Below are 15,390 nucleotides of genomic sequence, written 5' to 3'. Positions count from 1 at the left end.
GAAAAATAAGTAACTACTTGTCTTAGTCAGGGTTTCTATTCCTGCACAAACAACATAACCGAAAAGCACAGTGAGGAAGAAAGGGTTTATTCGGCTTACACTTCCACATTGCTGTTCATCATCAAAGGAAGTCAGGGCTGGAACTTAAGCTGGTCAGGAAATAGGAGCTGATGCAGAAGCCATGGGGGATGTTACTTAACTGGCTTGCTTCCCCTGGCTTGCTCAGACTGCTCTCTTATAGAACCCAGGACTACCAGCCCAGACATGGTACCACCCACAAGGGGCTAGGCCCTCCCCCCTTGATCACTAATTGAGAAAATTCCCCACAGCTGGATCTCATGGGAGCACTTCCCCAACTGAAGCTCCTTTCTCTGTGATAATAACTTCAGCCTGTGTCAAGTTAACACAAATCCAACCAGTACACTACTAGTATGGCTTTAAGGGATCCAATGAATGATACTCCTTTCTCCTTCTACCCTCAAAATTAGAATATACTACAAAAATTGAAATTAGAGTTAAATTTAAACAAAAGTAAAGTGTCAATTTCACTAGAAAAAAAATTTTTTTGTAAAATCATGACTTTATAGTACTGCACCTGAAATCAGTATATAAAAACACCTTGCAACAGAGTATCCTTCCCTACCTATATCTCTATTTCAATCACATGGAAGGAAGCAGATCAGAACCTAGCTTTTCCTATAAGCTGAATCAAAGAAGGTAGGTGGGCCAGCTAGCCAGGCTTCTACAGCTTAAGTAACATCAGAACCAGCTTGTTAATGCTCAGATGGCTGGGCCTGTCCAGAGTGTCCTATTCAGTAAGCCTGGGTTGGGTCTGAAAGTCTGCATTTCTAACACATAACCTGAGTATAGCAACTCTAATGACCCTGGAAACTTGAAAAACTTCTTCACAGCTAAGTCACTCCTTCCATGTTGTGGGCTAGGGTGGGGATAGGAGCACAGGAAAAGATCAAAAAGATCCAGAACCTGGAGGGACTCAGAATGGACATCTAGCCCACATTTCTTCAAGAAGAGTGAGAGATGGGTGTGCACACCCACCATCAACAGCTATTACATTTTTCATGGGACTTGGTTGGTCATAAAGTACTTACTAATTTATTGGAGAAAATATTTTTCAAAAGTATTATAACTGTGCTTTGCTGTCTAACTGTAGCAATACAAGCAATGGTTTCCAAAATAGGAATTTAGTTCTTCCAATTAAAACAACGCTTGCTCATTTTCAATATTTCTGCCCATGATAAAAAGAATAAGGGAACCATGGGGATCAGTCTTAGCTTTATGATATGAGCAATGTTGAAACAGATATTACCATGGGACTTATTCATGTGATCCTGTGATGTGTTGAGTGAATCTCTGCAGTTACTGAAGAATACCAATGGGATTATGGATTCAGCTCAGTTAGTAGAGTGTGTTCCTAAGCTCCGGTTCAGTCCACAGTACTTCATAAAACAAACCACTCCCAGTATGGTGGCTCAATCCTTTAATGCTAGCACTCTGAAGGTAGAGACAAGAAGTTCAGCGTTCATTATCCTCATCAGTATAGTAGGTAATGAGAATAGCCTGTGCTACAAGAGACCCTGTATCAAAAAATAAGGAAATAGGGGAAGGAAGGAAGGAAGGAAGGAAGGAAGGAAGGAAGGAAGGAAGGAAGGAAGGAAGGAAGGAAGGAGGGAGGGAGGGAGGGAGGGAGGGAGGGAGGGAGGGAGGGAGGGAGGGAAGGAAGGAAGGAGGGAAGAAGGAAAGGAAGGAGGGAAGGAGGGAGGGAGGAAGGGAAGAAGGGATGGAGAAAGGGAAGAAGGGAGGGAGAAAGGGAAGAAGGGAGGGAAGGAGGGAGGGAGGAAGAGAAGGAGGGAAGAAAGGAGGGAGGGAAGATATTCTTACTTTCTGGTACCTTTACTGTTTCTTCTTAGTAATGAGCACAATAGATGCTACATTTTAGGATTATAATCCATCTGTTTTTGTTTTTCTTTTTCTTAAGTAGCCTTAGGCATGCCACATTGTCTCTCTGAATCTCTTACTTCACCTCTAACTCACAGATGATATAATATCCGTAAACAGTTTAAAGGCCTGTGTCCTTTCATCTTTCTCTGAACAGCCTTGCACACTTCCTATTTCTGCAGGCCCCTGAATGTTCTTGGAGCCTTTTGATTGAGAGCCCTTAGAATCAAGCAATGTGTCTTCCTTATCTGGTAGAAGGAAGAGGGAAATTGTGGATGCCTAGAGACAGAACACTAGTGAAATGATGAGAGTCCACTTGGTCTTCTTTCAAGCTTCTACTGATTTGATTAAAGGAGAAGTTAAGAATCCCTCTCACCCTCAGGACTGGAGTTGAAATCTTAATGCTATGCAGGCAGATGGGAAGAATTTAACATTTTCTCCAGCTGAGGAATTCTCTCAAGGTTGAAAAAAACTAGTCAAACTGTGTCACCAACAAATATTAAAAAAAAAAAGTAACTCCCATAATATAACTAGTAAGAGAGCACTGTTTCACGGCCTTCTTAAGGAAATATCTAAAAGGAGGAATGAGGTCAAGAGAAAACAACAGACATAACTGGAATGGAAAGAAGATATATCAGGGATCATTTTAAAACTCATTATTCAGCCAGGAGTGGGAGTTCATGGAGACTTTACATTTGATATCCATAGGCAGGAGCTAGGTATTGAATCTACTCAGAACAACAAATATCAGCAGTTATGAAAACTCAGGTCCAAGTGTGGATGAGAATACAGTGGTGATCTCGAGACAAGTGTAAATATGCAGATTGCAAAACATTACCTATGTAAGGAACAGAGAATGAAGGCCCAGAGTGGTTCAAGCAGGAAGATGGTTCAAACAGATGCAGAGTTTCTGTCAGGACTAATGAACATAGCCCATTTCGGTGAGGATAACTGGTAAAGGAAGAACCAGAAGCATGGGCTCTAGCTTAACCTCAGAGAGCATAAGCAAAGAGAGGGGTGGGGTAGGAAGAAACCTGATGATAAAGAAGTGACAAGTGAACGAGGGGAGATGAGATGGTAATTATAGACTTTGGGGTAAGTTTAACAGAGCCTGGAGCTGGATATGTGATCAGAAACAGCGAAATGAAAAAGAAAAATTCAGAGAAACTAGAGAAACATAGATACAGGGGTGAGAAGAAATTGTCATGCAGGGTGTAGCGGAGCGTAGAGAAGCCCAGGTTTCTGGGTGGGGGTCTTTTAGGTGAACAAATAGTTATGTCTCATTCCAGGATGCATATGCATGAATTCAGACACAAGCCTGAAGGCAACAGCTCACAGGAAGGTCTCCTTTCCTTCCAGACATAGTCTTTGTATCTTTGGCACATTTTCTATTCAGTCTAAATATTTATGGAGACAGCTTTGCTTGGAGTTGGATGTGCCCCCGCCTTGACAGGATATTAGCAACAATGATGAAGGATTGGAGAGATGATGATAACTGTGGGATATGTGGTAGAGAGGGGAGGAATGCTGAGGCCAGGGGTGAAGGGGACTCCATGGTCTGCAGAGGTGACAATGGAGTGGAATTGGACAGATCTTGTTTGAGACAAGGAATAGACACATTGTAACTCATCATAGCATCTCCAGCTGTGTAATGAGATTAGTTTTAAACCAGCTTGGTTTTCCTCTGGGCTTTGGTATCACCGGATTGCTGATGATGATGACCAAGAAGAAAATAGGACAGCCTTCCTCCATTTCACAGCAAATGCTCAGAAACAGTGTGTAATCTAGTCTCTTTTACATGTCTTTCTTCATTGGTTTACCTTAGAAGCCCTTGATTACTCTATCCAGATATACTTCAATAAATTTGTAGTTGTCTCTGTAGGTGTTTTTCCTCTGTTTGTCTATACACCATGTGCTTTATATGGACATAGAAGCCAGAAGAGGGCACTAAATACTCTAGAACTAGAGTTACAGATGGTTGTGAGCCACTAAATCGGTGCTACGAATCAAACATGGCTCTTCTAGAAGAGCATCAAGTGCTCCTAACAGTTGAGCCATGTCCCCAGCCTCGATGCTGCAATCATTTATATTATACACACTGGTTCCCGATTTAAGACATTGGTTCATTCTTTCTCTCCACCAAGGGAACGGTATCAGAAAAGTTCTTTGCCATGTTCTCGAGTTTTCTGATCAGAAGCTTTTCCCTAAAGTAGGCTTCCTTGGACAATCTGTAAATAAATCCTCAGGCAAATATGGCGCATATCTGAAATCCTAGCATTTAGGAGGCTGAGGTAGGATTGTGTGTTCCAGGCAGAACAAAATAAATATAGCAAGAACTTCTACCCCTCCTTCTCCCTTTTCTTCTCCCTCTTCTTCTATCTCTCCTTCTTCTACCCCATCTCTGTCACACACCCATACACAACAAAATAAATCCCCAGTTTCATACCACGTTCTTGAAATCTTCCTCAGTACCCACTTTGTCATTATTACTACTTTCAATAGATTCTGTTTAGTTATGAATATTCATAACTTAAATACAATGAGAAATGCATTTGATTTCCAAATGCTACATATCTTAATACCTAAAAAAGTATCTGACAAAAGGAAGGTTCTACTAATTGGCTAGATTAATTATTTTCCCCAGATGTATATATCAGTCCTCTGGCTTTAATAGATACCTTAGTCTCTGCTTCTATAAATCCTGAAAGTCTGTGACATGTGACTTTATACTAAACTAAAATAAATCAAGTTCCATGTCTCACTCTCTAGCTTGTAGATGAGTTCCTAACGTCCACTACCTGGGACTGAGTTGTTCTTGCAGCCCTCATACCCCATATGTTCTATGAACTAGCTGTAGAGGTCAAATTCTGATAGATACAAGTCGGGAAATCAAGAGTGGACTGAAAGTGGATTCCTAGGAAATAGGAATGATTCTTCTAGAGAACAAGAGAGAAAGTATTATAATATACAACCTTTTTTAAAAACAATTTCATTTGTTTTGAAAATTTATATATCAGAACTGTGCTTGAATCATTTTCTTCCTGGCACACCCCAACTTCTCTTATGTCATCCCTACTTCTCAAATTCATAATTTCTTCTATGTTAAATATGCCCACAGGCACATACATTATTGAGTCCATGTAGTGTTACTCAGATTCACATGTATTTAGTGCTGACTACTTAGTCTTGGCTAACCCATCTAGGAGCTTGTTCCTACAGAAAACCCATTCCTCCTCTCTCAGTGGCTATTGGTTGCCTGTAGCTCTTCAAGTAGAGGCACAGCTTTGCTTTTGATCAACCAATAAAATGGACTTGGTATCCAGGCAGAGTGACAGATCTAATTAGAAATACTGTAAACTCATTTCAGCCAAGTTCTATTCTAGGATTAGCCTTGTATGTGCTTTCTCTTGGTCCATTCTAAATAGTACAGACAAAAGTTCTGACTACACTGGGATGCTTAAAGTTTCTTCCAAGCTTCATGTGCTAGGATTCTACACATCTAGATATAGATAATGTAATGGAGTAGGAAAGGTCATACACAGAAAATTCCTGTTCTTCAAAGAGGCAACTGTGTGTGGGTTGGGGTCACATACAGTTTAATTTCCACCCAGGCTATAACTTAAATTTAAATAGCTTGGAAAAATCTCACCATATATGAAAGACCCCATAAAATATTAATAATAAGTCCTGGCCATATACTTAGAATTCTTTGCTTATGTATCTTATGGCTGGTCATTTCAGTGAAGCCAACTCAAGCTTCAGAAAATTATCTTACAAACACCATCATAGCAATTTGGTCATCTCAAATGCTGCTGCTGCTTCAGCTGCCATCAACACAGGAGTGGACAGCCTCTCTCTCTGGGCTGAAGTTTTCCAGGACTCTGCTTTGGTGCCTCTGAGCAAGGATGTGTGTCATCCAGGAAGTCTCTCAAGCCTTTTCTTTTGCTAGAATTCCACAGTAAACATTCTTAGAGATGACTTACTGCCTGTCACAACTTTCTTTTGCTGCCTTTCCAGAAAGAATTCCTACAGAATGAGGTCAGTCACTTACTAACCATGACTTCCATTTTTTTTCACCCCATTTGGTCTTTCTGATCAGATGCTAAACAACTGTTGCCAACTGCATCAACGGGTCACTTCCAACAGCTGTGAGAGCAACATCTTCCAGCAGTCTGAGACAAAACTCAGAAGAGCACAGGATGAAGCATGAACTCCAAATCTAGTCAGAAGGCCAATGGGGAAATTTCAGGCTGTTACATCCTGTAACCGTGTGGTATAGTAATTGAAATTTTAGATGTGATTCTAAAAGATTTTCAAGTAGATAGTATGCAAAGGTCAACGAACTCCCACTGTCTTGGGGTTTTACTGCCAACAGACATAATGACCAAGGCAACCCTTATAAGGAAAAAATTTAATTGGAGCTGACTTACAGGTTCAGAGGTTTAGTCCATTATCATCCAGGTAGGAGCATGGCAGCATCCAGGCAGGCATGGTATAGGAGATTCTGAGAGTTTTACATCTTGTTCCAAAAGCAAACAGAAGATTGCCTCCTGTGTGATTAGAGGGGAGTGTCTTAAAGCCCACACCCACAGTGACATACTTCCTCCAACAAAGTCACACCTACTCCAACAAGGCTACACCCCCGCATAGGGCCACTTCCTGGACCAAGCATAATCAAACTACCAAACCCACCAACTTCTCCATTAATCCATGGTCTGGCAATGCTAGGATGCTACTGCTTCTCATTATGCATTCAAAATATTGGAGACCCCTAAGAGAATTGAGATAAACTTACTGTTGAGTGCATGGACCTCCTGATAGAGTGGTGATAATTCCCTCTCCCTGTCCATAATGGAGTATACGCTGAGAGTCCACGTAAATAGCCTCATTCTTACAACTAGGCAGGTCTAAAAGGACTTTGCAGTGAGCACTCGGGCATTTGCTCACCTCCATGGCAGCCTCAAATTACTGATCTATAAAACATTCACTAAACTATTTTATCTTTACTCTTTCATAGCTAAAACTGGGTACTTTCATAGCTAATAATGGTTAAGAAAGTAAGGGTTTCTAAATAGATAGAACTAGACTCTTGAATAACTCTGATTTATATTACCACACTTATTTCCATCTTCAGTATTCACCTCCCTATGATTTTCTACCAAAATGACATTTCAAAAAGAATGACATTTTATTCAGTCAACCAATCTTCTATTTATTTGTTTCATACAAGGGCCCTAAGAGAAATATAAAACTTCTTGAGTTACAGCATCAGAATTTCAGTCTCAGTCATTTAAGCAGGTCACATAGGCTCTCTAATGCTTATGTTGCCTAAAACATAAAATGGCAAAAATAATAGAATATAATATATAGAATATATATTAGTGGAAAAGGTGATTAAGGGTCTACATTCATAAAGTTTTATCTGGAATCAAAATCTCAATGGGTGTTAGATATTATCTCTGGTAGCAGGTAGTATAAATGAAAAATGTTCAAGTAATAACAGAACTAATGGAGTAATTGTAGAGATATAATACTAGTAATACTGTGGTAATGAACTCCAAATCTAGTCAGAGGGCAAATGGGTCATACAACCTTACTAATAGTACAGTCTTTCAGTTGTAATAGTGGAAAGAAAATAAAAGCACAATAGTAGCAATTATGCAGTGTTTACTGTGGTGAGGATAACAGAAGCTGAGTATCTGTGCTAGTACAAGTATCATGCTAGTATGGATACAAAATGCATAGTAGAGAATTAGAATTCTTTAGAGTTCTATAGAATTCTAATTAGAGAGATAGAATTAGAGTAATATTCAAATAAAACTAGAATAATCAGAACAGATGCTGTAGCATGATAATCATGGTAGGAATTGCCAGGCACCAGGCACAAGCTGCTCTTGAACTCACAACACTCCTAGACCCACACTTCAGATTTCTTGACTATCCCAGGTAGAAGGAGGCTTCAGAGTTCAGAGAATATGTGATTTATCTCATACAGGTGACTAATATTAAGAAAAGTGACCAACATTACCCACAGACCTATCCTGATATTCTCTCTTTCAATCACGTAAGATAGTAAAATTTCCCCAAACCTGCTATGTCCTCTTAACCTGACTACTTTTGCTTATTTATTCTTTCTACTCTTATCTTGACTTTACTCATTTTTCAAGACTGGTCTTCTTTTTAAATATCTTTTAAGAATTTGGAGAGGTGACACACTGGTTAATAATGTGGTAAGGTTTTTGCAGAGAACCCATTTGATTCCTAGTACCCATGTTCAAAAAATTCGCAAGCACCCATAACTCTATCTCCAGATAATCCAATACTTCAATCACCCAAGGGCACCTGCAGTCATATGTCCCCAACACACACACACACACACACTTTATTCTGCATCTCAAATTTATAGACTCTTTCCTTTTCACTGTTAATTGTTTGTAATGGAGTTTATCCTAATATAATAGTATACTATATTTTAAGACACAGATATTATTCTAAATACTTAACACATATTTAGAACTTGGAACTGGATATAATATTATAGGCCAATAAACAGCACTGGGGAAGTGGAGGCAGGAGAATTGGTAGTTAAATGGCATGGTCAGCAAGTTCAATGCCACCCTAAGCTATGTAAGAAATTGTTGCAAAAATACATAGGATGAAGAGTCCCTGAGATATTAAATTCATTTTACTTGTCTGTTGGACAGACCATTTTTATGTTCCAAGAATAGCTAATAAACAGCCAACATTATCCATACATTCAGTACATATCTGTAAACATGAATATTTCACCCTTGTCCTTCAGAAGCTGACAGAAGAAAAATTAGATAAAGATACAGTTGGTTACAGCAGTACATGATAAATGTCATGAAACAAAGAGTCATCCATGAACACATAAGGGTACTAACCTTGTGTGGGAGGGAGATGTCCTGGAGATTGGATGTCCTGTTTGGACTGGGAGCATGGGTAAGTTGGATAGAAAAAGTTGGAAGTTGTATAAGGTGGAAGTATAAAGAAGACCGTAGTTAAGCCTGGGAGAAGAGCGCAGGCAGGAGCATAGGAGATCACAGAATAAGGTGAACACTGGTAACTCGGAGGAAGAACAGCAATGATGGAGCCCAAGTGAGAAGCACAGTCAGCTGACAGAGAAGTTTGCAAGACACATGCCTCAGCCAACCAGTGCAGTGACCCATGAGATCTTTGAGTCTGGGGTTTCATGTGACCTGCCAGTACCTTCTTCACATCCATCTGCATATCTACCACAGAGAAAATATTTAGCAATCATCTGCCAAATGAGGGCATGCGTAATGTTCATCCAATAAAGAGCAACTCTTTTGGCGAAACCCTTTCCCCTTACTTTCTCACTTTTTCATTTTTGAAGAGTCAGGTTGGAGGGAGTAGCTGCAGTTACTGAGGGATACGTTCATCCCCAAATACCACAAATACCACCTCTTTGGGGCTTCTTATGCCCAAATGGCAGTCTTTAGGGGATCTTTCTAGAACAAATTGTTCCAAATTTTTAGTTTTCTGATTTCCGATTCAAGACATGTGTTTGGTGATAGGGGAACAACCCAGATTCCAGAAAGGCACCAAGCTGAGTCCAAGTGATAAGAGAAATGCCTAGGGATGGAATAGCAATGAAACAGTTTAAAGTTCGCAAAGTATATAAATCATCCTGTAACCATACTGTCCTGATTAAAAACCCAAAATAGAAAAAGAAAGCTCTTCTGTGTTAATATTTCAGCAGCAGCAGCAGCAGCAGCAGCTCAATGCCCAGGGGAGCCCATGTTTGCAAATCTTTGAGTTGGGACCTGGAAGGACTGACTCAGAACATTATGATGCAGCCAGTTCTCAGGCAAAAAAAAAAAAAAAAAAAAAAAAAAAAAAAAAAAAAATTCTCAGCACAGAGTGTGGGCTTCAAGAATCCTTGTGGTAACTTCTCATTTCAATTGAATTGCAAAGAAGAAACAAGCCTTCCTGGGGGGTTGGCCAACAATAGAAAGAAACAACCAAAGGATAGACTCATACCAGGCATGATGCCAAACCCCAGGCAATTCTTGAGGTCACTGCCAAAGGTCTAGGCTGTCGGGGAGACTGTCTCTCAGCTATGGTGCAGCACACTCTATGTCTGTGATGGCATGAGATCACTGAAACCACAGTCCTGACCGACATATGTGCTAGGGTAGGAAAAAGAGAAGTTCTTCAGCATTATTGCCATAGATTCAAACATAGGTCCAATCTACCAGGTGGATTAACCAAGGTGAGCTTGAACATTCCTACTTTAAATTAAAAAGGGCAAGAAAAAAACTGCTGTCATAAGAACTGCTGTCATGTAAAATAATCTGTAGACACAACGTAACCATATTAAATTTCAGTATCCAGTCCAACTTTCTGTTGATGTAAAATTAAAATTCTTTTAGATTTTTCCTCATTATTCTGTTCAAAGAGCTACAAATGTGGACAAATGTATAAATCTTAGCTATAATGACTCTAACCAGATAGATAAAAAATTATACATACTAGTCATTTGGAGGCCTGTTTATTTGTACCAGGGACAGAATGTATACATCTGTTTTTTGTATCATAGACATGTCAATAATCAGTCTTCATGCATGAAAAATGTTCCAATGTTTTAGATTTGGAGTAATCAAAAATCCTAGGAGGTGAGTTTGAAATCCACCAGGCCAAAATGAAAATCCCAGATCAACCCATTATCAGATGAATGGGTCTAGATGTATGTATTGCTTGCTCTGTGACTCTCAATGTCATTAGCCATAAATGAACATAATGTTTGCTTATTTCAGATTATGCATCACGTACACATCCTTGAAATTGTCTAACACAGGATTTGCTCATTAACTTCATTCTACAATGCACAGCAACCTCATCCAAGGTACGAGGAAATATTCTTTTTTTCTATATTCTTTGTTTAGAAATTGGGACCTCTTAAATGGGACCTCATAAAATTACAAGTTTCTGTAAGGCAAAGGACATTGTCAAAAGGACAAAACGGCAACCAAAAAATTGGGAAAAGTTCTTCACCAACCCTACATCTGACAGAGTTCTAATATCCAATATATATATATATATATATATATATATATATCCAAATGATTTTCCTTTTCCCCGGTTCCCCCCTCCCCCTAAGTCCCATAATTCATCTCCCCTCCACCAGTTCCACAATCAACCCCCCCCCCACTTCTCTGTCCTGGCAATCCCCTACAATGCTGCATCAAGCCTTTCCAGGACCCAGGCCCTCTCCTTCTTTCTTCTTAGGAGTGATTTGATATGTGGGTTGTGTTTTGAGTATTCTGAGCTTCTGGGCTAATATCCACTTATCAGTGACTGCATTTCATGTGTGTTCTTTTGTAAATGAGCTACCTCACTTAGGATGATATTTCCCAGTTCCAACCATTTGCCTATGAATTTAATGAATTCATTGTTTTTAATTGCTGAGCAGTATTCCATTATGTAAATGTACCACATTTTCTGTATCCATTCCTCCATTGAGGGACATCTGGGTTCTTTCCAGCTTCTGGCTATTATAAATAAGCCTGCTATGAACATAGTGGAGCACGTGTCCTTATTGCATGCTGGGGAATCCTCTGGGTATATGCCCAGGAGTGGTATTGCAGGGTCCTCCGGAAGTGTGGTACCCAGTTTTCTGAGGAACTGCCAGACTGATTTCCAGAGTGGTTGTACCATCTTGCAATCCCATCAGCAGTGGAGGAGTGTCGCTCTTTCTCCATATCCTCGCCAACACCTGCTGTCTCCTGAGTTTTTAATCTTAGCCATTCTGACTGGTGTGAGGTGAAATCTCAGGGTTGTTTTGATTTGCATTTCCCTATTGACTAATGATGTTGAACATTTCTTAAGGTGCTTCACAGCCATCCAAAAGAGCCTTGAGTTCATGGGCACAGGGGGAAAGTTCCTGAACAGAACACCAATAGCTTATGCCCTAAGATCAAGAATTGACAAATGGGACCTCATAAAATTACAAGTTTCTGTAAGGCAAAGGAGACTGTCAAAAGGACAAAATGGCAACCAACAAATTGGGAAAAGATCTTCACCAACCCTACATCTGACAGAGGTCTAATATCCAATATATATAAAGAAGTCAAGAAGTTAGACCCCAGAAAACCAAACCTAATAACTATTAAAAATGGGGTACAGAGCTAAACCAGGAGATATTCTAAAGACAAATGATACATCATGAATCAAATAATATCACAATATTGTGGAGCCTTTGTCTTTTAGAAGATACAAGCAACTGATCAATAAGCAAACATAACTGTCTCTTTGGTGAAACAAGTGTTGTAAAGAAAATGAATTGAGCAATGAGATAAACAGTAATTATACACATGATAGACAGTTGCACAAGCGTCTTTCCTGTTTTACACATTTTACCTGGCATTGGAGCACCAGATCTCCTACCCCCTGAGCATAGGCCTCCAGTACAGATGAATAAGGAGTTATGCTCTGTTCAACTGAGTCATCTGACAAACTTTAAATGACATTGTGGATAGCCTAACAACAGTACATGTTTATCAAATGGGATGGACAAAAAAATGGGTGTTGCTTTGGAGACCCTTGGAAAAGAATAGCTAGAATGTCTCCAAGCTTGTCACAGTTGATACTACAGAGGAGATTCTTGGGGAATAAGATGTCTTCCCCAGAGAGGGCAATCCTCAACAATGCAATCTTTGTCGCAGAAGTTCATTGCTGACCTTGTTCTGAGCTTGGTCCAAGCTGAGGAAGAGAGAAGAATGGCCAGCTGTGAAAAGATCAATTTGCTTCCAATCTACTATTCTTGTAGTCAGAGAGGCTGGCTCCCTACAGTGGCTGTGTCTATCAGGGATATATGCCAAGTAGGGCACAGACTGAAGTTCCCTGTTCCCACCGTACTGAGAGCATTCAGCCTTGAGTGGAGTCTGTTCCCCAGATATAATGCTTTGTGGAGACTCATATTGAGATAGCCAAGATGGAGACTTCAAGTCTAAGTCTAATTCAAAGCTATAACTCTCCAAACTCTTCATTCATTCATATCTGAAAGTACCCAGTGTTGACCAGATGTGGGAAAGCAGGCATTCCCATATATCACAGTTGGGAGTGTAAATTGGTCTGACCTCTTCAAAGACCCAGTTGGCAGAATCTGTGGAAACTGAATGTGCATAGTTCTTTTGTTGTAACTAGCCCTCTTCTAGGAATTTATCCACCAGAAAAGTTCTCAGAAATGCACAAAGATGAAAGTTCAGGGAATATGTTTACTACAGTGTCATTTATGATAGTGTAGGTCTAGAATGGCTGAATAGTATATGTTGTAAACTAAATTATGAAGTACATGCAGATGTATATAAAAAGACAAAAGAAAAGGGAGATAAATAGTATTATTTCCTATGCATGGGGAAAATCCACTTATATAGAAAAAGTTTGTCATTCTATTTGTATACATGGCCTACTGGCCTCCGCTTATACCTGTGTGTTCTCATGCCAATCTCAAGGTTTGCTGATACTGAAATGGCAAGAGTATAACCTAGGACCTCAGGGATATGCAAGATTCTAGGACTGAATGGACACCACAGATTTATATGAAAGGATGGGGCCCACAAGCTCCTGTCTGTTCTTCTCTCTAAATCTTCCTAAACTAAAGTGAGGTAGAAGCAATAGATAGGTGTATGTAGGCAAAGTTGCTTATATGTCTTGTGGCCTTTTTCTAGCCTTTATCTGATGGGTAGTTAAGACCGTGTTTAGCATTAACCATTTTACACTAGTTTCATAAAATAGATGACCCATTTCCTCCGCTCATCAAAATAGCACAGAGAGCAAATGCAAAGAAAGTTGATAGTCCCCAAAAGAAATAACAGTTCATATTTTCACAAAAAAATAAATTAAAAAATATTTTGCTCCTTCTTAACTCTAAAACATCCCCAAGTTTTCCATTTTCAAATATTACCAGCAAGTTCAAAATGAATACCAAATGTTGAAGGACAAAAGAAAAGTAATTCTATCCATGCTGCCATTAGTTAGCTATAGAATTGTGGTCAAGCATTCAGCTCACACTGGGAATGTTTTCCCAGCAGTCCAGATGATAAGGACTACATGTCTTTCAGCCAGTTTAGGAATAACAAATGCAGATCACTGAGACACATTCCTTTCAGCTTCCCATTATAGGCATAACTAATTGATGCCCTATTTCCAAACAGTCTAAGATGAGTCCTCTGAATCCTTCTTGACATAGAACTCTAAGCAGCCGCTAACAACTCAAGTTGACATAAGAAAAGAAAAAAAGCCTTAATTTCATTCCCCAGATTAGGTGAGATCTGAAGTTCATTTCTTGGTATTCCAAGAATTCAACTCAATTGAATTGTAGCTTTTTTATGACTATCTAGATTATTAAAATACAAAGTGTAGTATCCTTCTGTGAAGTTAAGACACTGGTCTATGTAAGTCCATTTGAGCATAGCTTCTAGCTACTCACAGATATATCTGCATATTGTCTATCTGGGAGAAGTAATTTTTTTCTTTTATTGAATATTTTCTTTATTTACATTGCAAATACTAGCCCTTCTCCAGGTCTCCCCTCCAGAAACCCCCGATTCCATCCTCCCTATCCTGCCTCTATGATGGTGCTCCCCTCCCCTACTCCTGCCTTCCTCTATACTGGGGAATTGATATCCTCTGGGAGAAGTAATTTAATCATAGAAAATTTCAAAGTATGGTTCTATACTGAATGTACTCTCAAATATGGGCCCAGTTGAAAGAATTTTATAAAAATTTTTTTCATTTACATTTACATTTACATTTTCCTAAGAACACATTTTCATAAATGCTTTTCTCTTCTGACAAAATAAAGCCAACTCTCTCATTTATCTTAAGTTGCCTTGGGGTGAAAGAAAAAACAAAGATAGAAGTTAAACTTCTGATAAAATTTTGAGAAAGAGAATGAATGATATATGACCTGAAACAGATTATTTTGCAAGTCAGATGACTGCCAAGCTCTTGTTACTATGAAAATGATCTGAAAACTAATTAAAATATCAGTAGAGAAATCATTAGGATGTCTTTTGAAATATATAACAATTGTCGTAGAGTATAACAAGCTTGCTGTACTTCCTATGTGACTGCAGTTGGGTAGCCATTAAGTCCCTGAAGGTTCACAATACAGAGAAATGATAACTATTTGAAATAGAATACCAGGTAACCATAATTCAATTATCACAAACTTACTTGTACCAAGTTATAGTCCCAGACCACATCAATGTGCTTAAATATGTGTGAATTTAAAACATTTAAATGGAAATTGACATAAAACATTTCTTGAAAATTAATTCACAAAATATAACATCCCACTTAATTTTTGAAATGAGCAGAAGATGGTTTTTATAATAATCTATCCATTATGATTTTCAGCACATGACAAACAATTTATAACCTTGT

The sequence above is a fragment of the Apodemus sylvaticus genome, chromosome 3 (genome assembly GCF_947179515.1).
Source record: "Apodemus sylvaticus chromosome 3, mApoSyl1.1, whole genome shotgun sequence".
Lineage (NCBI taxonomy): Eukaryota > Metazoa > Chordata > Mammalia > Rodentia > Muridae > Apodemus > Apodemus sylvaticus.
Note: the sequence above shows the minus strand (reverse complement) of the source record.